The following is a 23,218-nucleotide window of genomic DNA, read 5'->3' as shown; positions in this document are numbered from 1 at the left end:
TAAAAATAAAAGTAAAATAAATACAAACAAAATATCCACTATAAACTAATAAAATATTCATTGCTCTACACCTGCATACTGCTTAATACTAAGCATAAATGTTTTCAAAAACTCATGTAGAAATTAAATATTGCAATCTTTTAAATAGGCGGAGGCTCTATGATGTGTTAGCCATGTTTTCCATTTTTTCCTAAAAGAGGGGATTGTGTGTATTTTATAAGCTTGCCCAGCAGTCTTTCAAATGCAATTTTTTGGGAAAAAATACACTTTAATTAATAAAAAAAAGAAACAGTAAGGTTAGCTCAATTTTTTTATTTTTTTTTGTTTTAATGTGAAAGATGATTTTACGCCGCAAAAATTGTGAGAGAATCGTAATCTATCTTCTAAGCAAAAAAATTTTGATTCTTGTTTTAGTAAGAATCGTGCAGCTCTACACATCTAATAGAATCATTGCCCATCTGTTGATTCTTATTACCTGTTGGTTAAAACCCCAAATATAGAAAACACAAAAAGTTTCTCAACAGGAAGATGCTAATGAACAAAGGGCCAGGAGAAAGCCAGGTGTGAACATGCCTGGCGAAGGGGTCCTGCATGATTCCGAAACGTTGCACTCTTTTGTTTGTGATGAGATCATGCTTCCAAAAACAAAAACAAAAACTTTGAACTCAACTTGAGGATCCGTGGTGTACTGGCAAATATCTTCATTGTGGCTTTCATGATCCAGTCTCCAGCTGGTGGTTGCTACAGCACCCAGTACCCTAGAGCTTTCTTCGGGAACATGTGCATTGGGAATATGGATTATTATTAGGTGTGCACAAGAGACGCCAATGAGAACCTGCCAAACTTTTAATATATACATAATAAACATTAAATAATGAAACATCAATCGGAGTAGCTGCATATGTATGAGGGTCTGTGTATTTAGCCAAGACTGTAAAATGTCCAAAAAAGGCCTAAGGATAGTATTCGCAGTCACCAAAAGGTAATGGCCTATCCACAGAAAGGAACGTCCTTGTTAAATGTATATATTCCAGGCTAAAGATCTAAATATAAAAGACAAAGATGAAAAAATCACTATGTAAACCTTCACAGTAAAAGGAGACCTGTCGACAACAAAATAATGATAAAGTTTCATATCTGGTCAAGGAGATATATAGGATGGTCTGCAGTATGGGTTTATGCCTAGATGCATAGACAGCAAAGATCCAAAAAACCCCAGATAGTATGGCTTGTAAGGCCCAGTAGGATTCGGTGTATAAACAGAGGATGAATAAAGCGAGAAAGTATATGTAAATCCGCTACTTAGAGATGCCCATTCAGAAACTCCTACCAGTAGCACTTACAATTGTAAAGATAGAACCCAAAAAATGTTTGAACAGACCAACAACACAGATAACAAATGTCCTTTAGCAATTCACAAGGCCTAGAAAACCAAAGCCTCCTTTATCCAACCTCCTAGGTAGGTCCTCCTACCACGCGACAGTACCTAGCCAATGCACTAGAAAAATAAGTAACATCTGGACTATCTGGAATATTAGGGCTTATTCACATGTGCACAACGCACATAGAGCCTCTTTGTTACACATTATTTTGCACATTTTACACACAACAGTGTAGGACAGGGGTGCCCAACCTTTTGAAGAGCGAGGGCCACTTAAGCAACTTGGTAACCAGTCACGGGCCACAATGAGCGAAGCGGGCGGATGACAGGTCACTGCTATTCTTTAGGCCCTTCCGTCCGATCCACCCAGATAGAAGGGGACAAATTCCCTTCTGTTTTTTTTTTTTGCAAATTGGAGGTAGGTCGGTGTAAGCGGACAAAAGTGTGTTTACATCTGCCCTTCTATAGAGGTGAATTGAGGATCCGATTTGGGTCGGGCCGATCGTGTGAAAAGGGCCTAAGACTGTTTTCACACTGATGTGCTACGGTTTGCCTATGCCTGCAGCGTACTGCACCTGTGTTTATCCTGCAAGTTAGCTGAACTTTGCCATAGACTCCGCCTGTGGCAAAAGCCAGCGCTATACAGGAAGCATTGGCATATAGGGCTCTGCTCTGCAGCTGCTTTCTTACTCTACCACAAGCTTCATTCACAACACTAATGCTGTGGTATGGAGGGTCGGCAACCTGCGATCTGGGCTCGCCAACCCCTCATTCCAGAGCAGGAGGTCACGGGCCACATCAGAGGGCTCCGCGGGTCACATGTGGCCCCCGGGCCACTGGTTGGCCACCCCTGGTGTAGGACAACCCATTCACTAAATAGGATTGTAGTTTTTCTAATATTTAATTTGCATAATATACCTATAGGTATGGATCACACTTGTGCAGGTGGTTCCCGCTGTGGTTCATCACCCGTTCCCGCAGCCGCAACCACCCTTGCATAAAACGCAAGACATGCGTGCGAGTACCATTAATCCTAATGCCACCTGTGCACGCACTTGAAATGGCAGCAACTGTTCCCTTCACTGGGAAACGCACTGCACTTGGGGTTTTCCCTGCAGGCTATGATTTAAAAAATGGCACAGGGACCCTTTCCCTGCATTTTCAGGAGGCACATCAAATCAAATGAATGAGCTGCCGTGCATGCGCAAAAAACACGGCTTGCAGCGCTGCACAAGTGTGAACCAGGCCATAATAAATACTAAGAACCCTTTAAGATGGGTGGCTGTTGGAGCAATAAAAACAGGCCACAGTTTTACCATCTGCCTGCTCCCCACCTAAATATCTACAATACAGCTGGATGGGCTTTACATATGCTATACACTGCCTATAAAACTGTATAGGGTGCCTGTCCATTTGAGATTACCGTCTGCTTTATTTTTATTTTTATTTTTTGCAGGCCTCCTTTTTTAAAGCTGCCTAGTTCTACCCATATTACTTTGCATTTCCATTTGTAAAATGTGGTTTGTGTGAATATTTCTGCTCTTTTCACACTTTTATTCAGCACAAGCAGTGTAGAGGCAGCAAGGCAACACTACTCATTTCTTCTACAGTACTGTTAAATATAAATGAAGTAACACTTGTGGAAGAAAGAAGACATTCGGGTTTATAAATAGGTCTGATTCAGTAGTGTGAAAGATATGTGCCAAATAAAGTCTTAGTTGTCCTAGGCATAGTGAATGTTCATGACTCAAATTTACTAACAATTCTACCAGCACGCATTAAACATCTGTGTGAAAAGTGTTGACAGTTCCAATTTAGGATTTTTAAACCGCCTAAAGCTTTTATTATTTTGATGTACCACTTGACTCCCGAAATACAGTGTTTGGTGTCTCAGCAAAGATTTGCTAGGCCTGAGCACTGTCACTTGGTGGCATTGACTTGTTCATCCATATGCAGTATTGAGTAAGTCGTTTAGTGGTGAGCACTTCTGCTTTACAGCACTGGGGTCCTCAGGTCATATCCCAGCCAGGACACTATCTGCATGGAGTTTGCATGTTCTCCTTGTGTCTGCAAGCATTTTCCTCCAGGTACTCTGGTTTCCTCTAACACACCAAAGACGTGCTGGTAGGTTTAATGTCTCCAGCGTAATCTGGCCCTAGTATATGTATGAAATGGAAGGGCTATCGGTGCTATAAACCTAGGGGGCACTGCTGCGGTCACCTGAAATCTGAAATCTGTCCTAGCCAGAAAAAAAAGGTGAATGAAATAAGTAATAGTGATTGCGCTGTGTGACTGGGGAAGGGTGGAAACAAAGAAAAAAGTCCCACCAGGGTGGTCACTGAAAGCAATATCCAATCTGGGCAGTGGAGTTGAGTGTAATAACCCAAAAATGACAAAGTGCAAAATTATCAAAATACAAACGCAAATATAATAACACAGTACTATAAATACATTATATGTGCATATAAGTCCAAGATTTGTACCACAAAACCTAACTTTTGGTACCAAAAAAAATGTAAAGTGCAGAATCCAGAAAAAAACAAAATACAAGTGAAAGTCTAACATGCAAGAGAAGGTACAGTCTTTGGTGAACTGTAGACGGTGATGTAGTGAAGAGCCACACTCCAGTGTTTGGAAAAGGACGAACTTCGGTGCAGACACCTCTAGTGGCTAAAATACTCGCCTCAAGGCCATAGCACGGACAGCCTGAAAGAAACATTTTAAATATATTCAAGAGCCCAGCAGGGCTTGTGGCTGGGTGTAGGCTCCGCGTCAGGTGGCCATGTTGAGAAAAAATGAAAGAAAAAGGCAAAAGGGCATAATACTGTGGGGGTAATCTAGGAAATAATGGATCACATGCACATGTACTCACATGGAGGCCGTGAACAGTGGGCCTATCTCCACGAACAGAGAGTTTGCAAGGTCCAGTCAGTAATCTTGATGTTTAATTGTCCTCTCCCATTAACTTCCACCTTGACATCCGCTGGATACTGGCACATAAAATGCTCAAGGGATATGGATGGATAGAGGGAGAAGAAAGCACATAGTACAGCTCCGCATATAAAATGTTTAATGTAAAAAAGACATATAAAACTCACATTTCCAGTGAACAAGACGTTCCAAACAAAAACGAGCAGCGAGCTCGTGTCCCTGCCATCAGAGTGTGTGAGGTCTAGTACTTCCTGTCCCTACGCGTGTCGTCACGCCATGTCACTGAACACTATCCTCTGCAACTTTGACAGGCAAGTGCAGTATTCACAAAGCAAAGTTGCGGCGCGTAGCGTAAATAGGTCGGCATAAGCCCGCCTAATACAAATGTGGAACATGTGGGCGTGTTTTATGTTAATTTATTGTGACCCCACGTAAATGCGCCATCCGTGAAAGTATCCCAGTTTGCATGCTCCAAATTAACCCGCAAAAAGCCAATGCTTTCGACGTGAACGTAAATGACGCACAGCCCTATTCGCGAACGACTTACGCAAACAACGTAATCAACGGAAAATTCGACGCTGGCCCGACGTCCATACTTAACATTGGCTGCGCCTCATATAGCAGGGGTAACTTTACGCCGGAAAAAGCCTAACGTAAATAGCGTATCTGTACTGCGACGGCCAGGCGTACGTTCATGAATAGGCGTATCTAGCTGATTTACATATTCTAGGCGTAAATCAGCGTACACGCCCCTAGCGGCCAGCGTAAATATGCAGTTAAGATACGACAGCGTAGGAGACTTACGCTGGTCGTATCTTAGACAAATTCTGGCGTATCTGATTCTTTGAATCAGGCGCCAAGGAACGACGCCTCACACTCAGAGATACGACGGCGTATCTGGAGATACGCCATCGTATCTCCTACCTGAATCTGGGCCAAGGTTGCCAGAATTGTTGCTCTGGATCTAACGCTCGCGGCAATACCTCACATGTGTGATTTAAACGCCGTTTACGTATGCATTTGCTTCTGTGCGTTCTCTTTAAATGTATTTTATTTTTGATCACTTTTACTCCTATTACAAGGAATGTAAACATCCCTTGTAATAGGAATAGTGCGTGACAGGTCCTCATGGAGAGATGTGTGGTCTATTGAACCCTAAATCTCTCCTTCAGGCTGGAAAGACAGGAAAAAAAAGAACAATCTTTCTTTCCAGCCGAGTCCGAATCTTTCTTTCCAGCCGAGTCCGGGTGCGAGGTCATAACCTCGCACCCGGGCCTCCAAAGGTCATAGAGATGACTGGAGACCTGATCTGGTCACTGGAAATCTCTATGAACAACGTCCGGGGGTGGCAGATTTGTTCTCCGGCTTGCCAATGGCACGGGCGAGCCGATAGAAACATCAGAGGGCGGTAGGAATGGGGGGGGGGGGGTGTCCCCTTCCACCGCCCGTGAAAATGACCAAACGGCTGAACTGCCATTATGTTTTCTCTTAAGGTGCACAGAATTGCTGTTTGAAAAAGATGATATCTAATTTAATGCCTGCAGGCATCATTCCGATATCACCACTCAAAGTCCAGGACATCATATGACATCCTTGGGTTGGAAGTGGATAAAATGGTAGAGGAAAAAAAATTGTAGTAGTATGTCTATTGTGGCTTGAATTTGAATAAAGACATCAGGACGAATCCAACGCGTTTCAGAGATTCTTTCTTAAGGGGATAGAGCAGGGATATGTCACATATACTGGATTAACAACAACAACATTTACAATAAATGATATGTTGATTACAGATGGTTACAGGAATAGGGCTGCCAACACTGCCTTTCCACCCCAGACCTGGGTGGGGATAGGACCCAAGGGCACATTCATTGGGGCCACCATGTGTAAAAAAAATAAAAAAAGTGCGGTCACCTTCATGTCAGTATTTTTTATGTAGTATTATGATATGGTATTTTTTTGTATGTTATGTAACTATACATATTTTTGTGGATTTGTAGTAATACATTTGGCATACCAGCCATTTATTGAAATAAACAATTGTCTTATCTGACTTAAAAATCCCATGGGGATCATGTATGATATTTTTCAGCTAATGTTTCTATTGACATTATTTCAATATTCTTTCATCACTTTTGTTGGATTCTCATGTGTTTTTTGAGTGGTCCTTGATTACCTTTTTCCATGACTCGTGGAGGAAGCAAACCCCAGGGAGCTCAGCTGCTATTTCTCAGCACTAGGGATGAGCTCCGGCGTGTTTGCACCGTCCACGTGCAGAGCCCGCCAGGAAGTTGGCACGGTGCTGCACTAATCACAGGCAGGGAGACATTGTCCCGATGTGCGGCTACAGAGATCAGGAAATGTCTCCCTGCCTGCGATTAGCGCAGCGCGGTGCCGACTTCCTGGCGGGCTCTGCACGTGGACGGTGCAAACACGCCGGCGCTCATCCCTACTCAGCACACGTTTCTACCTCTACATTCTCAGATGTACACTTGATTTGGAATTGATGGTCCGATCATTGAAACAAGCAGCTTTTGTTATAAATGTGTGTCTAACATGCTCCCTTCAGCAAATAGATAGCTTTTGTCATTTCCAGTATAATTAATTTGTTATGTTATGTAGGAACTTTCTATCCACTGCTATGAAAAAGTAGAACAACTAAATATAGCCCAGATAGCTGCTAGAATGTGAGTTCTAAACCTTCTAGATGTGTAATCTGCCTGTAAAAACATTGAAGTGATTGGCATAGTTGGCTGTGGCTCTAGCTTTACAGGGTTTTGCAAACCATTATATACGGTATATTTCTTTCTTTCTTTCAAAGAGTGGTTTACATTAGAGCTGCACGATTCTGGCCAAAATGAGAATCATGATTTTTTATTTTTTTTGCTTAGAAGATGGATCATGATTATCGGGGTGTAACATCTTTCACATTAAAACAAAAAAAAAAAAAGTTGGGCTTTACTGTTTTTTTTTTTTTTTATTAATTGAAGTGCATTTCCCAAAAAAATGCATTTGAGAGAGCGCTGGGCAAATATAGTGTGACATAAAATATTGCAGCGATTGCAATTTTATTCCCTAGGGTCTCTGCAAAAAAAAATAAAAAATTATAATATATATGCGTTTGGCATGGCACAGTGGTGACAATTGATGGCACAGTGGCTTCGTTTGTCATGGCACAGTTGTGACAATTGATGGGCACAGTGGCTGCAAAGTGAAAAATTATCAATATGCCTGTGCTGTGCCCTAACTCAGTGTTGCTAGTGTGAACCATAAGTGCAAAAATCCTATATAGTTATGGTTTTAAAAGTATTGTCTTTTTTGCTTCTTACCTTTTAACCTTGATCTCACAGAGCGCGAACAGCATGTGCAGCCTCCGGCCAGCTCCTTTCCTGTGACTCCCCGTGGCACCGCCCCCTCAGAGAAATTCCCCTATCCCCAGGGCGGGAGGCGGCCAGAGGCAGAGTGCCCGCAGCCTCTACTCATATCATCGGCTACATGACCGTTATCCATACCGCCCAATGCATAGGCCGCAAAGCCGCTGCCTCAATTAGCGGCTCGACCCGATCGTGGGGATCGCGCGGCGACGCTCTCAGGATACCCCAGCTCTGCTGCCATGGGAGCCAGGTCGATAATTCTAGGCGCAACGGCGACCTGGCGCCCGGAATTTGTCGAATACTGTGTGTGTGTGTGTGTGTGTGTGTGTGTGTATATATATATATATTACTGTATTACTGTGGTTTTCCATTGTTTTAAATGGGAAGGAGCGGTATACACACCACTCCTCTCACCGCTCCAAAGATGCTGCTTGCAGGAGATTTTTTTTTCACATTGAGAATGCTGGGCAGGAGTTTTTCAGGTGGTATTTAGGCGCTATTTTTAGCGCTATACCATCTGAAAAACTCCTCAGTGTGAAAGGGGCCTAAGAAACAAGTATCAGAAAAATATTTGGACTTTTAAGTGGTTAAACTTCCTGTATTTACACACAGACTTTGCTCTAAGAAGGAAGTTGGTTACAATGTTTACAAACAAAAAAGAAAAATGCGCCAAACTAAGTGCAGTAAGTGGGTATTTAATTCGAATAATTTGTACACAATAAAAATGGCTACTCACAAAACCAGTGATAACACAGGCATGTATAGGGAAAAACGGCAGGTCCGGTGTCACAACATGTCATCAACAGCTACACAGCAGGCTGGTCTCATATCCTGGTCCCCTGGGCGATGGAAATGGAGGTCCAAGGTGTTCAGGAGCCTTTAGGGAACCCCAGAAAATACAGGACCCGTGGATGCTGTATCAAAAGCGGCGTGCGTTCCCGCGTTTCTCAGCCTCCGCTGGTTCATCAGATCCATGATCTGATGAACCAGCGGAGGCTGAGAAACGCGTCATCCCATTGGCTGCCCAGAGTCCCTACGTCACTTCCGGTCGTACGGCGATATGCTGCGTTCCACGCTGGAACGCACGCCGCTTTTGATACAGCATCCACGGGTCCTGTAATCTCTGGGGTTCCCTAAAGGCTCCTGAACACCTTGGACCTCCATTTCCATCGCCCAGGGGACCAGGATATGAGACCAGCCTGCTGTGTAGCTGTTGATGACATGTTGTGACACCGGACCAGCCGTTTTTCCCTATACATGCCTGTGTTATCACTGGTTTTGTGAGTAGCCATTTTTATTGTGTACAAATTATTCAAATTAAATACCCACTTACTGCACTTAGTTTGGCGCATTTTTCGTTTTTGTTTGTACATATCTTTCAGAGTCTGCTTCTGCTTCAGGATTTTGCTGCCGCTAAAGTGCTATTGGACTTTTATTGGACTTTTTATTGATTCATTCATTTCTTTGACATTTTTTTGACATGGACTTTATGATATGTTTACTTTTTGATTATTGACTGTGCTCTTCTGGTTATGCGCCATCTACCTATATGAGTTACAATGTTTCATGTTGTTAAAAAAACTTGGCAGACTGCCGAGAATTTCTTTACACACAGAAGTTTATCCCTTTGATCTAAACTTGGCAGACTGCCCTGACTTTTTCTTATGACAGCTGAGTGAGCAGATAAATTCTCTCCACTTATATGAAAGAATCGTCAAACTCTGCATGGTCAGGGCGGTTGAATCGAGATCACAATTTTTTTTAACGATTAATTGTGCAGCTCTAGTTCACATGTACAGAACATGGCCTACAAAAAAGAAAATGATACAATGTTCTGTAATATTTTGACTGTTAGTGGAATATGGGTTTTCGTTATATTCATCAATGCTTTTCTTCATGTTTTTCAGTTATTCTAAATGATCGGCTGCAAGAAGGAAAAGTAGCGCTTTTCTGAAGCGTGTGAAAGATGAGCACAGTGAGTACCTATGGTGGCTGTCAGCGGGGCTCGGGCTGTGCTGTGAATAAAGCTACTGGCGCATGAGCTTTCTGATGCCCGTCTCTGTTATAGAATATTTAATGCCTAAGTAGTATTGTTAATTTTCTATTCAAAGTAGAACTGTGCCCATGCTATAAACATTTGGGTTTTTAACATATTTTTAATAGACGGTAAAATGGTTTTGAAGCAAGACAATACTAACCTTTGGTACTCCAGGCACTATGGTGATGTTTATTCTCAAAGTTTGCAGCAGAAGCACTGATGTCTTTCGATCTGTTCTCTTAGCAGCTTAGCTCTCCCTCCCAGCAGTAACTTGGAAGCCTTCTAACCAGAATGCAGCCATTCTCAGCCAGGGTTGCTCCAGAGGTTGAGGGAATAGCCGCTCCAGGTGGGAACCCAAGCGAACATCCACCGCTGCAGACAACTCAGGTGCAGGCAATGCACTTGGCAAAGCAGGAACAAAAATTGTCTCTGGACAGCCGCACTCTGAACAAATTGTAGCCTTTATTAAAAGGACAGCACTACAAGTCACAGCAAAGTAAAATAAAACCCAACTGCTGACGTGTTTCACACTGAAACTAGTGCTTAGCTATGACTAAGCACTAGTTTCAGTGCGAAACGCGTCAGAGTTGGGTTTTATTTTTCTTTGCTGTGACTTGTAGTGCTGTCATTCTTTTAATAAAGGCTACAATTTGTTCAGAGTGCGGCTGTCCAGAGACCATTTTTGTTCCTGCTTTGCTCCAGAGGTTGTTAGAGGTTCCCTGAGCTGTGGCTAATTGAGCTCCTATTTGATGGCCCCAGGATAGTTCTTTTATTGCCACTTGGAAGAACCAGTGGCATGTACCAATATTCTTTTTAGCTGTCTGTTAGGGTGACATTGCAACCATCACTGTAGGATGGGCATGCTTACCACTGCCCATCAATGTAAGGTGCATTTTTCTCGGTAGGGTTTGATCATTTTTATTTTTTTGTTTGGCACGGTTCCCCTAGACCCAAAAATGTTTGCACACCTCTGGGGTAAATGGGTTGAGAAAGGCTGCTCTAATGTAAACACGATGCATGTGTGGGAGAAGGAGCAAGGAAAGCTGATTTGCTAAGCAAATTATCACTGACCAATTTCAGTGATTTTGCTTTGAGCATTGAAGATTATTTCTTGCATGCTGTCTGCTTTTGCAGAGATTAGTTGCATACACAAAAAAGTCAATCTAGTGCAACCAATAAAAAAAAATCATACAATTCCATATACATACACAATCCTTCACCCAGCGTTGATCCAGAGAAAGGTGAAAAACCCCAGCAAAGCATCATCGAATTTGCTACAGCAGGGAAAAAAAATCCTTCCTGATTCCCCGAGAGGCAATCAGATTTACCCTGGATCAACTTTACCTATAAAATGTTAGTACCCAGTTATATTCTGTCCAGGTGTTTTTTTTTTTTTAAAGCAATCTACTGAACTGGCCAGAACCACCTCTGGAGGGAATCTATTCCACATTTTCACAGCTCTTACTGTGAAGAAACCTTTCCGTATTTGGAGATGAAATATGTTTACCTCCTAGATGTAAAGAGTGCCCCCTTGTCCTCTGTGATTTCCTTAACCACTTAAGCCCCGGACCAATATGCTGGCTAAAGACCCAAGGTGTTTTTACAGTTTGCGACTGCGTCGCTTTAACAGACAATTGCGCGGTCGTGCGACGTGGCTTCCAAACAAAATTGGCGTCCTTTTTTCCCCACAAATAGAGCTTTCTTTTGGTGGTATTTGATCACATCTGCGGTTTTTAGTTTTTGAGCTATAAACAAAAATAGAGCGACAATTTTGAAAAAAATGCAATATTTTTTACTTTTTGCTATAATAAATATCCCCCAAAAACATATATAATTTTTATTTTTTTCCTCAGTTTAGGCCGATACGTATTCTTCTACCTATTTTTGGTAAAAAAAATCACAATAATCGTTTATCGGTTGGTTTGCGCAAAATGTATAGCGTTTACAAAATAGGGGATAGTTTTATTGCATTTTTATTTTTATTTAATTTTTTTACTACTAATGGCGGCGATCAGCGATTTTTTTCGTGACTGCGACATTATGGCGGACACTTCGGACAATTTTGACACATTTTTGGGACCATTGTCATTTTCACAGCAAAAAATGCATTTAAATTGCATTCTTTATTGTGAAAATGACAGTTGCAGTTTGGGAGTTAACCACAGGGGGCGCTGTAGGAGTTGGGGTTCACTTTGTGAGTGTTTACAACTGTAGGGGGGTGTGGCTGTAGGTGTGACGTCATCGATCGTGTCTCCCCTATAAAGGGGATGACGCGATCGATACGCCGCCACAGTGAAGCACGGGGAAGCCGTGTTTACACACGGCTCTCCCCGTTCTTCAGCTCCGGGGGCCGATCGCCGCACTCGAGCGGCGATCGGGACCCGCGGTCCCGGAGCTTCGGACCGGGTCGCGGGAGCGCGCCCGCGACCCACGGCTGGGTACAAGTACAGGACGTATATATACGTGCTTGTGCCCAGCCGTGCCATTCTGCCGACGTATATGTGCAGGAGGCGGTCCGGAAGTGGTTAAAGAGGAAGTAAACCCTGGTGGGTTCTTCTTCCCTGCAAAGTAAATGCAGAATGTGCTAGTATGCATCACAAACTAGCACATTATGTGACATTCACCTACAAACAAAGCCCGCGTCTTCCCTTTCGTCCATCTTCCTTCCGGCTCTGTGACATCACTCCCGAGCATGCATACGAGAGCCGTGCGGTCACGGCACAACTGCCTGAACAAACGTCACGGGCAGCCGTTCCTTCGGTGCGCATGCACCAATGGTGACATTGGCGCAGCAAACAGTTATTTACAATAACTCATAGGTAAACCTTATTATAGGCTTGCCTATAGGTACAACTTAGCCACAGATAAGGTTTACAGCCTCTTTTAAAGGGAATAACTCAACACCAAGTTCACTATATGGACCCCTTATATATTTGTACATGCTGATTATATCCCCCCTAGATCTCCTTTCCTCTAATCTTTCCTCATAGCTGAGCGCCTCCGTGCCTCTCATACGTTTGGTTGCCCTTCTCTGCACTTTCTCTAGTTCACTGATATCCTTTTTGAGAACTGGTGCCCAAAACTAAACTGCATATTCCAGATGAGGTCTTACTCTAATCAATGAGGGTGCGTTTTAACCACTTCAATACTGGGCACTTTTACACTTTTCCTGCCCAGGACAATTTTCAGTTTTCAGCGCTGTCACACTTTGAATGACAATTGCGTCGTTCACACAAATAGAGAGAGCTTTCTTTTGGTGGGTTTGACTTGAACATCGGGTGTTCGCTAAATAGCGAACATTATGCGTTGTTCGCAGCAAATGCGAAAGCCGCGGAACACCGTTTTAAAGTCTATAGGGGATTAACATGAGAAATCAAAAGTACTAATTTTAAAGGCTTATATGTATGGTATTGTCATAAAGTGTTTGGGGACCTGGGTACTGCCCCAGGGAACACGTATCAATGCAAAAAAAATGCTTAAAGTGAAATAATAAAAGTGATATATTCCTTTTAAATTTCATGTCTGGGGGGTGTCTATAGTATGCCTGTAAATTTGCTAATTTTTCCCGTAGCAAAACTGTCCCGCAGCAAAATGACATTTTAAAGGGAAAAAGTCATTTACAGTAAAACTGATTACGGCTGTAATGAATTTTCGGGTCTCGGCAATACAGATAAATCTCATTGGAAAAAACGACATGGGTTCCCCCACCCCCACCCCCATCCATTACCAGGACCTTTGGGTCTGGTATGAATATTAAGGGGAACCCCGAACCAAAATTAAAAAAAAAAATTGCGCAGGGGTCCCCCCAAAAATCCATACCAGACCCTTATCCGAGCACACAACCTGGCAGGCCGCAGGAAAAGAGGGGGGATGAGAGAGCCCCCCCTCCTGAACCGTACCAGTTCACATGCCCTCAACATGGGGAGGATGCTTTGGGGTCTGACCCCAAAGCACCTTGTCCCCATGTTGATGGGGACAAGGGCCTCATGCCCACAACCCTTGCCCGGTGGTTGTGGGGGTCTGCGGTCGGGGGGCTTATTGGAATCTGGAAGCCCTGTGTTTACCCCCAAATCCCGCCCCCAATGTGAATTATTAATGGGTACATCGTACCCCTATCATTTCACCTAAAAAATGGTAAAAGAGACAGCTTGGGACAAGTCTTTTATTTGTCCAGTGACGACCGAAAAAAAAAAGGTCCCCTTGTTAAAAGGGGCTTCCAGATTCTGATAAGCCCCCCGCAGACCCCCACAACCACCGGGAAAGGGTTGTGGGGATGAGGCCCTTGTCCCCATCAACATGGGGCATGTGTTGGTACGGTTCGGGGGGGGGTGTCGCTCACTCGAGCCCCCCCTTTCCTGCGGCCTGCCAGGTTGCATGCTTAGATATGTGTCTGGTATGGATTTTGAGGGGGGACCCCTTCGCCTTTTTTTATTTGGCACAGGGTCCCCCTTAATATCCATAACACAGCTGAGGTATGGAATTTGGGGGGACCCCCACACAATTTTCTTTTTTCATTTTGGTTTGGGGTTTCCTTAATATTCATACCAGACCCAAAGGGCCTGGTAATGGACTGGAGGTGGGTGGGGGGGACCCATGTCGTTTTTTGTTTTTTTAAATGAGTTTTATTTGTATTGCCGAGATTCAACAACTATTACAGCTGCGATCAGTTTTAAATGACTTTTCTCTTATCGTCCATGGACGGACACAGCTCCTTAAATCTTGACAAGTGGGTTATGTTCCCTGTTTACAGGAGAGGACTAGGCAGAAACATGTTAAATAGTTAAATACATGTTACATTAACAGAGTTGAACAGCCCCGCCCAGGGGGCGGTCCCTCCAGACATAACCCTCCTCACTGCAGCTTGCAGCCTCAGTTTCGTTCTGCCTAGCAAAGGAGAAGGACGTATGGCTCCCTTTGGGCCCAGCGCCCTGAGGAGAAATTTTATTTTATTTTACTTTTTCTTGAAGAATCTTCTTTCAACTGTTGGCTGAGAGACAGGCTGGATATTATAGATCCTTGTAGTCTACTCAGTCCGACCAGCAAGCGTGGGCACACCTTTGCAAAGAGGCTTGGTCTGCCACGCCATACCCCATGACTCCTGGGGGGGCCGGTGAGCTTTGCTCCGAGGTCCACATATGACTGAGCTGTGGTGTTGTCTCAATCACAGTGGACCGGGCCGACAGCTACCTCCATTGCGGTTGTAGGTCTGTCAGGAATGCGTCAGCGAGTCCTCGCTCGGACGGGTAAGTACAGTCCCTCCTGCTTCGGTGGGTTGGTACAGCTGGGCATTCCTGGGGTTCGGGGGTCCCTTCCCCTTACTTCCCTGCTCCTTTCCCTTGCTGCATTGCTAACATTGCCGCTGTCAGGGGGGAGGGGGCCTTCCTGAGGGGACTGTTATCTGGCCTGTGTTTTTTCTTTTTTGTATTGGGCTTTCCTGTGAGGTAAAAAGCCCTGTGATGAGCACAGATGTTTATGATTATACTTCAGCAGACGCTGACTGATTGGTGACACCTGTAATGGTTTTGCTTTTTATGCTGTATCTGTGACTTGTCCTTAAATAAAACAGCCCTATGAGGCTTTTCCTGTTTAAACACAGGTCCCTGCAAAAGTTACCTCACGGTTCTTTTCCTCACAGGCAGCGCTGTGCAGTCTCCTCCTGAGGGAGTCCCCTGGTTACCCCTGGTCAGCGCAGCAAGTGGGTGAGAGGCCCTGAATAGGGCTCTAGGAGCCTTTGTCTATTTGTATGGACAGGTGTGCATATTATAATACACACTATATGTAAATATTGGAGTCAGTATCTGGGTCCTTCCCCACATGCTGGTGGTGGCAGCAGGTGTTAGCACCTGTGATTCCCACAGAGTTTTTATTGTTAGTCCTGGACACAGTTTGTGCCAGGGTGGGGGTGGACTGCGGGCGGGCGGTAAAAGAGTGCCCCCTTCCCCCGTTATCCCCTGGGGAATGCTCTGTTATGGAGCCATGGACTAGGTACCTAGTTAAAAAAAAAAAAAAAAAAAAAAGGCAGAATAAGGCATTTATGGGTGCGCTTTTTACTGCTGCAAGGGACTCTCCTAAGCTGCATAGTGCAGCTGGGTTTCCGCTGAGGGCTCGGTCTTTTTTGGATCACACAAATCAGACCGCTGTGTAGGTTTTTTCCTTCTGTGCCCTTCTTTGATAACTTCTGAGATGCGGAATGAGAAAAGCCACTGAGGGCTTTTGTAGTCCCTCACCGCCGGGCGGGAACCCCTACTTGTATGGATCTGAATGATAGAAGATCCGAAGTACTGACCCGTTCCATGTTTACCATGCTGGGGTCTGGCTTGCGGCCTATTGTGGCCACTACACTGGGGTCTCGGTGGTCGCTGGCGCTATTTTTTTGGGAGATTTTTCAATTACATTGAAAACTCCCATTGGCGCCCATTTTGTCGTAGCCACGCTATGGCGCAGCTTACATTGTGCTGGCCTTTTTCCTGTGGCCGCGTTCTGAACGCTCGGCGGCCATCTTGGAGTAGTCCTGACCCCTAGTGCTGTATACAACTCACAGAGTGAGCATTTTGCACCAGACAGTGGAGGAGCACCGACTCTCTCCTGAGGTTATTAGCCTAGCGGACCAGCTGGTCCAGGGCCTCATATAGGTCTGTGATGCTTCATTGAATGCTGCGCCCTTGTTATCCAGGGCGTCTGTTTCAGAATGGTTTTATGCACACGGTGGTGTAGTGCTTAACTCCATTACTTGGCAGCAAAAGAGTCATTGGTTCAAATCTGCACACTGACGCCAATCTGCCTGGAGCTTGCATTGTCGCTCCCTGTGTCTGTGTGGGTTTCCTCCGGGTACTCCGGTTTCCTCCAAAGACATGTGTGCATACACCTACATAATATACATACACACTATGTGTGTGTATTATTTAGGGGCAACCCTCCCAGGCCGTCAAAGGCCCAGCTGGGGGACTAATCTGTCCCTGGGTGCATAAGCCGATCACGCCGGCACCCAAATCCTGCCAATGTATATAGCCTTCCCTCCCTGTCTCTAGGTGGGAGGGGCGGCTTGCAGGTTCACAATTCAGTGAAACCTCCCTGCTCTCCGACTAGTGGGTCTGCGAGGTGGTCTCTTCGGAGTACTAGATAGGGTTTCCTCCTATCCACAGAACAAAGTTCTGTCCTTGTGTCTTCCCCTCCCGGCACGTCGGTCTGCCTTGGGCAGTGTGGGATTTGCTAAGCTGCAAGGTAATTTTACCTTTCCTGCAGGACGAGAGTTTTGGGGTTTTCTATGGGCCTCAGGCCCTAAATACCTTTGTGAACGTCGGGTAGTTCCGCATGGAATCCATTTGTTCGGTGGTAGCTGCGCTTCATCCGGGGGATGTCCTGACGTCCTCGGACATCAGGGACGCATACATGCATGTCCCGTTTTGCACATGTCAGTGTTTTTTTCTGTGCTTCGTGATGAGAGAAGGGTCTCTGTCAGCCTGTGGCCCTCCCTTTTGATCTGGCGTCAGCACCATGGGTTTTCAGCTAGGAGCTCGCACTTATTTGAATTTTGTTGGGACAGCGAGGCTTTGCCTCATTGGCTACTTTGACGACTTTCTTCTGAGAGCAGCTTCTGTCTCCGACCTAGTGGATAGGTTATTCCCATTCAGACCCTCCGAAGATTCGGGTGGATGTTAAACGTTTAGGCCAGAAAGTGTAGCTCAGTGGCAGCAAGCCTGCCCTACATGTGTGCGACCCAGGGTTCAAATTATGGGCATGCTAGGTTCCGACTCAGCGTTGGAGTATCTAGTGTTGATCCAGACTCCTCAGTGGCAAAGGTCCTTCTTCCCCTGGAGAAATTGCAGACTCTTCAGTCTGCGGAGAAGGTATTGGCATCACGCAATCGGTCTTCTCTCCGGGCGCCTGCTGGTTCAGGGTCTGTGGGTAGCCTCCTTCAAGGTGGTACTGTATGCCCAGTTCCACACCCTGGTTTTCCAGTGGAACTACTGTCCAGGTGGTAAAAATCTCTTGTCTCTGAAATCATTAGATTCCTGTGCGCCACCTAGTCAGAGTCTCTCTGAGTTGGTGACAGAGATTCCCGACTCTTCGGTCCGGGAAGTTGTTCCTTCCTTCCAGTGGTCGGTGTTTACGACGAATGCCAGCTCACGGGTTGTGAACCTGGAGGTTCACAAAACTGGGGGGTCCAGTCGGCCCTGAGTCGCTGGACTTGCGTGGACCTATGACCACACCTCCTTGAATGTGTCTGGTCTCGGTAGCTACCCAGGGTCGGGCCTGGCTAGTGCCTGGTGGAAGACCGCCTGGGAATACCAGGTGCTGTCTACTGTTCATTGTCCTACTATTTTAGGCGATCAGGCTATGCTTCTCCTTGTGGTCGACCAATCTGGTTTCAGCCGGACAACGCCACGGCCGTGGCTTCAGTCTACCATCAGGTATGCCGGCAGGCAGACTACTGGAGTCGCCAGATGCTGGACCAGGGCGACTGGTCTTTGTGCTTGGGGTGTTTCGGCTCCCTTGCAGGAGGTGAGCCTCACATGGCATGGATCTCCTGGCAGCTTGTCTCCGCCGCAAGGGTGTCAGTTAGTGGCCAGGTCTAGTGATCTTGTACAGACGCGTCAGTCGCGCTGGTGGCCCTGTGTTGTCTGTATCGGTGATTTTTTGCCATTCCTCCATGGTAGTTGCTTCCTCGGCCGCTCCACAGAGTGGATGCTGAGGAGATCCCGATGATTCTAATCGCTCCAGATTACTCTCGGCGTCCTTGGTACGCTGATATCGGGCGCCTGGTAGCGGAGGCACCCTGGCGATTGCCAGGGCAGGAGGTTCCTGTCTCAAGGTCCCATACTTCCTCCTGTTGTACAGTCACTGACTTGCTTAACATGGTTATTGGAAGCCAGACTTTAGGTGACCAGGGTCTGTCTGACTCGGTCATCTCAACAGGGCACCGTAGTCTTCTTCCGGAGGATCTACCGTCGCACCTCTCTTGGTGCGAAGGGATGGAGTGACGTCCACGGGCGTACTTTCAATGTCCAGGGTCCTGCTGTTTTTAAAGCTTGGATTGGATCTAAAAATTGCTTAAAGCACCGTTTGGGGGCAGATTTCAGCCTTGGCTGTGTTCTTTTAGTGGCCTTTTTGCGGCCCGTTCCCTGGTGGGTCCCCTTTTTTTTGTGTGCAAGGGGTTTGTCATATACTTTCCCCTCTTGGCCCATCTCTTCCCCCATGAGTTTTGACTCTGGTGCTCTCGGTTCTTCAGGAACCTTCCTTTTGGAAACATCAGAGAGATTTTCTCTTGACACTATCTCAGAAGGTGGCCCCTTTAGTGGCCTTTACCTCTGTTAGAGGGGTTTCTGAGTTGGCGGTCTTGTCTTGCAAGCCGCCATGCTTGATCCCCCATAAGGATTAGGTGATGGTGCGCCCGCGACCTTCCCTTCTTCCGAAGGAGGTTTCGGCCTTTCATACTTTAGGCGTGGTACGCGCTTTGCGGGTATACCAGCCTACTACGGCTCCATTTCGGAGCTTCTGACTCTCTTTTGTGTCGGTGTCTGGTCCACAAAAGGGCCTGGCGGTCTCGTCGACCACCATTTCTCGGTGGATCGGGCAGGCCGTCATACAGGCCTATGCTCCTAAGGGCGGGCCCCCCTTTCCGGTCACGGCACTTTCGACCAGGGCAATTGGTGCTTCCTGGGTTTTTTTTTTTTTTTTTTTTTTTTTTTTTTTCTTCCCGACATCATGCGTCGGTCTCACAGGTGTGCGAGGCGGCGATTTGCTCGTCCGTTCACGCTTTTTCCAGAATTTACATGGTTGCTGTGAGTGCATCTTATGATGTTTTTTTCAGCCGCTAGTTTTTGCCGGCGGCTGTTTAAAGTTGCACCTCCTCCGTTGAGGAGCTCTGCTTGTTTTGGGGTGAAGTTAAAATTGTTTTTACTGATATATTTCCCACCCCTCGTTTTTTGACACTGCTTGGGGACGTCCCACTTGTCAAGATTTAAGGAGCTGTGTCCGTCCATGGACGATAAGAGAAAATAGGATTTTTTGTACTCACCGTAAAATCCTTTTCTCTGAAGTCCATGGACGGACACAGCTCCCACCCCTCCTTTTTAGGTTTGTACTGCTTGTTACGAACTGAGGCTGCAAGCTGCAGTGAGGAGGGTTATGTCTGGAGGGACCGCCCCCTGGGCGGGGCTGTTCAACTCTGTTAATGTAACATGTATTTAACTATTTAACATGTTTCTGCCTAGTCCTCTCCTGTAAACAGGGAACATAACCCACTTGTCAAGATTTAAGGAGCTGTGTCCGTCCATGGACTTCAGAGAAAAGGATTTTACGGTGAGTACAAAAAATCCTATTTTTTTCCTTTTTAGAAATGCCATTTTGCTGCGGGACTGTTCTAAACACAGTAAAAATGCGCCACTTTACAGGCATACTATAGACAATCCCAGGCACGAAATTTAAAGGTATATTTCACTTTTATTATTTCACTTTAAGCATTATTAAATTCGCTTTTTTTGGCATTGATGCATGTCCCCTGGGGCAGGACCCGGGTCTCCAAACACTTTTCATGACAATAACTTGCATATAAGCCTTTAAAATTGGCACTTTTGGTTTTTCATGTTCGTGTCCCATAGACTTTAGACTTTAATGGTGTTCTCGTGTTCGAACAAATTTTTTACCTGGTGCGAACCGAACTGGGCGGCTCATACTTATTAAAGAGTAACTCCACTTTTGTTAAGAAGAAAATATTCCCCTCTGGGTGATCTATGTACATTTCAAGAGTTTTAACAAACTTTGTTATTCTGAAGATATAGCTGTTTGTTGGTCTGTGTCCATGTGGAAAGTGAAACTAATGTGAGATCCTTCGGGTCTGGTATGAATTTTAAGGGGAACCCCATGCCAAAGAAAAAAGGCATGGGTCCACCCTCCCCAATAGCCATACCAGACCCACGCTTTTTTTTTTTTTTGCTGCCTATTTATTCTTTTGTTTGTTTTGAGGAACTCCGTAGTCTAGGGGGGTGCGAGTCACATGCGATGTCTGTGTTCGCACAAGTGCGAACTCAGGCTTTGAGTTATTAGAGATATGAAGTTGTATCCTGGTGAATAATAGAGGGGAGGGCAGTCTGACCATTTTGGAAGTTGCACAGGCAGTACCGTGATCCTTTCTTATGAGGCATAATGGAGGAGAAGATCGGGACTAATTGTAGGATGGAAAATCTCCCTGTGCAATAATGAACCCATTTAAACACCAGGAGCGTTCCTTTTTCTAGGTAGGGAGATGAGAAGTGACCCAGTTATCGCATGTAAAAGCAGAAGCATCACTTGTAATTGGTATAATTGGTTGTCTGTAGCCACCCTTACATGAGGTAGGAACCTAAGAAACTACTAGAAGGCAATTACAAGAAGCTTCCTTACTGGTGGTGAATCATCAGAGAATTTTGCAAGTGACCTTCATTGCCTCCCATACGTCATTTTTTTTAGTGTGCTCCAATTAACATACACAGTAGTAACTGACTTAAATATTATTAATAGCACTGTAATCATCCAATAAAAATGTATGTCGTAATATGTCTGAAAGTATGGTTACACTTTTGCAAACCCCGCTATATATTTATGTGTTCTTTTTTTTTTCTTTTTTTTATCTCACCTACCATTTAGATCAGGGGTCCTCAAACTTTTTAAACAGGTGTCAGTTCACTGTCCCTCAGACCGGACTATAGTTAAAAAAAAAAAAAAAAAACTATGAACAAATTCCTATGCACACTGCACATATCTTATTTTGAATTGAAAAAACAAAGCCCCCCCCCCCCTCGCCATCATTGCAAGCCCCCCCCTCGCCATCATTGCAAGCCCCCCCCTCGCCATCATTGCAAGCCCCCCCCTCGCCATCATTGCAAGCCCCCCTCCTTGCCATCATTGCAAGCCCCCCTCCTTGCCATCATTGCAAGCCCCCCCTCGCCATCATTGCAAGCCTCCCCCCTCGCCATCATTGCAAGCCTCCCCCCTCGCCATCATTGCAAGCCTCCCCCCTCGCCATCATTGCAAGCCTCCCCCTCGCCATCATTGCAAGCCTCCCCCCTTGCCATCATTGCAAGCCCCCCTCACAGCCTTACTGTGCCAAACAATGTCTCACCAGTCAGTGTGTGTGCACATCGGGCATCTCCTGCACCTGCTGTGTCACGGCTCACTGTGAAAAGCTTGGGGGTGCTGTGACAAAAGTCCCGCGTTCCTCCTAGACCAGCTCGTGTGATAGACAGAACACTTCCTCTATCACACGAGCTGGTCTAGGAGGAGGGCGGGACTTTTATCACAGTGCGCCCAAACTTTTAATAGTGAGCTCCGTGACACAGCAGACTCCCGCTGTGTTACAACCGGCCCACCCAGAGGCCTGGCCTGTCGGGAATCCGGCCCTGGGTGGGCCAGATAAATGTCCTCAGCTGGCCGCATGTGGCCCGCGGGCTGTAGTTTGAGGACCCCTGATTTAGATGTTTCCGAGGAGGTCTCATTGCAGTTTGTAAGCTTTTCTGAACAGTCTTAAAGTGTCTCTGTCCCCACACAGACTGGAATCTCGCGAACATCGGACGACAGATCATCCATTTTCGTTACCGATTAAATGAAAATCGTACGATCTTGTATCATACGAGAATGTTTTTTGCTTTTGTCCGATCGGATAATATCGGATGAACTGTCATGATCGGCTCTCCGATTTTCAGATTGTGTGCCATTAGTGAGCTATCAATAATTAACAGGCGGTGCAGGAGGCCAACTTCGAAACTTTGAAGCCGGGTACACATGTATTGAAAATCGGCCAATTCAGCAGGGCCCGACCGAATTCTGATCTGTGTGTAGCCCTCCTGGTTGCAAAGAAGTAAATTGTTAGATTGGGTTCTGTCAAATGTTCCTGTTGTGTATTCTGACTGCATAGATGTCCATACAAATATCACAGAAAGAAGGATTCCTTCATCTCGCCTTACTTACAACTGAGAATGAAAAGCTGCCAGCACAGTACAGACAGAGCTAATTAACTCCTTGATGCCGGCCATATGCATATAATATTATTATTAACCACTTACGGACCGCCCGCCATCGTTATAAGTCGCTACTTAGAAGGGGAATACCGTTGTTATGGTAGCCCCTAGCTACCATAACTCCGGTACCCTCTTCAAGAGTGGGTGGTCCGCTTTCAGATAATAGTGGTCTCTGTGGCAGATACTCCACGAGATCACTTTTATTGGCGGCGGGAGAGGGGCCCCCTCCTGCCGCTCTCCGGTGTCCTCCTCCGCTTACTAGAGCCATCGGCAGAACGTCACTTCCGCCCAATGCTCTTAAGGGGAATTTTTTTGTTTTTTTGCAATTTAGTCTAAATATGAGATCTGAGGTCTTTTTGACCCCAGATCTCATATTTAAGAAGGACCTGTCATGCTTTTTTCTATTAAAAGGGATGTTTACATTCCTTGTAATAGGCATAAAAGTGACCCAAAGTTTGTGCGCAGAAGCAAACGCATACGTGAGCAGCGCCCGCATATGAAA

At 45.6% G+C, this 23,218-nt stretch overlaps 1 protein-coding gene across 5 annotated transcripts in view; it reads left to right on the top strand.

Moving 5' to 3' along the window:
* INPP4A (inositol polyphosphate-4-phosphatase type I A) overlaps positions 1 to 23,218 on the top strand; it is a 146,384-nt gene that overhangs the window by 35,937 nt on the left and 87,229 nt on the right. For all 5 annotated transcript variants that reach the window (XM_040336332.1, XM_040336331.1, XM_040336335.1 and 2 more), the window contains exon 2: positions 9,591 to 9,658. The gene's annotated coding sequence lies outside the window, so the exon portion shown is untranslated. The remainder of the gene's footprint in view (positions 1 to 9,590; positions 9,659 to 23,218) is intronic.

The sequence above is a fragment of the Rana temporaria genome, chromosome 2 (assembly GCF_905171775.1).
Source record: "Rana temporaria chromosome 2, aRanTem1.1, whole genome shotgun sequence".
Taxonomy (NCBI): Eukaryota; Metazoa; Chordata; class Amphibia; order Anura; family Ranidae; genus Rana; species Rana temporaria.
This window is presented reverse-complemented; position numbering and strand designations above follow the sequence as displayed.